The sequence below is a fragment of the Pygoscelis adeliae genome, unplaced genomic scaffold (assembly GCF_000699105.1).
Source record: "Pygoscelis adeliae isolate BGI_AS28 unplaced genomic scaffold, ASM69910v1 Scaffold445, whole genome shotgun sequence".
Classification (NCBI taxonomy): Eukaryota; Metazoa; Chordata; class Aves; order Sphenisciformes; family Spheniscidae; genus Pygoscelis; species Pygoscelis adeliae.
In genome coordinates, this window is record NW_008824894.1 from 457,101 (window position 1) to 458,581 (window position 1,481).

The window sequence follows — 1,481 nt, forward strand, 5'->3', positions numbered from 1 at the left end:
CGCTCCACGAGCCGTAGAAGCACCTAAAATATTGTCTCTGCTGGCAATAGCTGTGGTTTGTTTGAGGCACCATTTCCTGGAAACCACATAGCCAGATATTTCTTAGTTTAATAGTTTGATCATGTTTATCACAACTCCAGCAGCATCCTGTGCAGTAAAAGGTGTGATAAGTAGTTACTGGTTTAAAAGATACACCCTCCCCTTGCTTTGTGCCAATTGGCTGGGAAAGATTAAGTGTTTAGGACATTAATTACTTATTCATACCACTCTCTTTCTGTATTAAGTGCATCAAACCTAAATGCCTGTTACTGAGCAAATTAACGTGAAGTCCACTATGACTTCCAATGGTTATCAAAGTGATCCAGGATGAGATGGAGCGCCACCACGCTCCATTAGGAAGACTGGTGTGTGCTACATTTAATGTATTTCCCAGGAATGCGTTAACCTCTGCTTGGTTTGGATTTATTCCAGACAAACATTTGCTGATTTCAAAGGAGAATTTGTGTTCGTATTTCAGCTCTTCTGAAAGGGTCTGATGCATCCATCTATGCACAGCCATACTGAGAGGACTGTGCTGTAAAGCTGCTTTCAGGTTCTCCCCTCCGAGCTGTGGTGGTACCAGTGTCTGTACCAGCACTGGGGTTTGAATCCAGCCGCCGGCCCTCCCTCGCTGAGCTGCATCGCCAGCGATTGCCGTGGCCCTGTGCGGTTTCAGCAGGCATTGGTGTGGTCCCCGCTTCACGGGAGGTGATGGAAGCACCGTCCCCAGATGATGGCCATGGGGCAGCCGGCAGGGTGGGCCCTGGGGCTTGGTAGGAGAGGTTGCATCTCTGGGGTGAGGATGCTGTTAAGGAGAAGGATGTTTTAAACACATGACATGGAGCTGATGTCTTTTAATCAGAATAAGAAACAGCCTCGCAGGGACTCCTGCTCCTCCCTGGAGAAAGGCAGAAGGTGTAAGTGGCCATATGTGGTGGGAAATGGAAGATTTCCCAGGTATTCAGGGCACTCAGTGCTTTTGCTCATATGTGGGTGGGGGCAGCTCCTCCAGGCAGTCACTGCATGCATTTTGTGGGGTTTTTCCTTTATTTTTCCCGTTCTTCTCTCATTTCGCTATGCGATGTCAGGAACCTGACTGTGACTGTGCTGACTATGGTGGCCTCAGCACCTCTCCCCGGCTGGAGAAGCCAGCAACGAAGTAAAGCATTCATGGTCACGTTGCTGGGGGGGGGAAAGCCCACTGTTCAGGCTGCATTTTTCCAGGCTCATCCCCTTGAGCATGGCGGGAGCTGTATAGCTTGTCCGTGCATGTGTTGGCTCCTATAAACCATTTTAACTAAACCTGTATCTAATGGGACTGGTCCAGCAGCAGAGGCCTGCTACCGAGGTTTTTCGCTGGATTTTCCATGGGGCTGGTGTCCCTCTGTCTGGGAGAGTGGCTGTGGGAGGGCAAGGCCAGGTTGCAGCCACCCTGCCCCGCC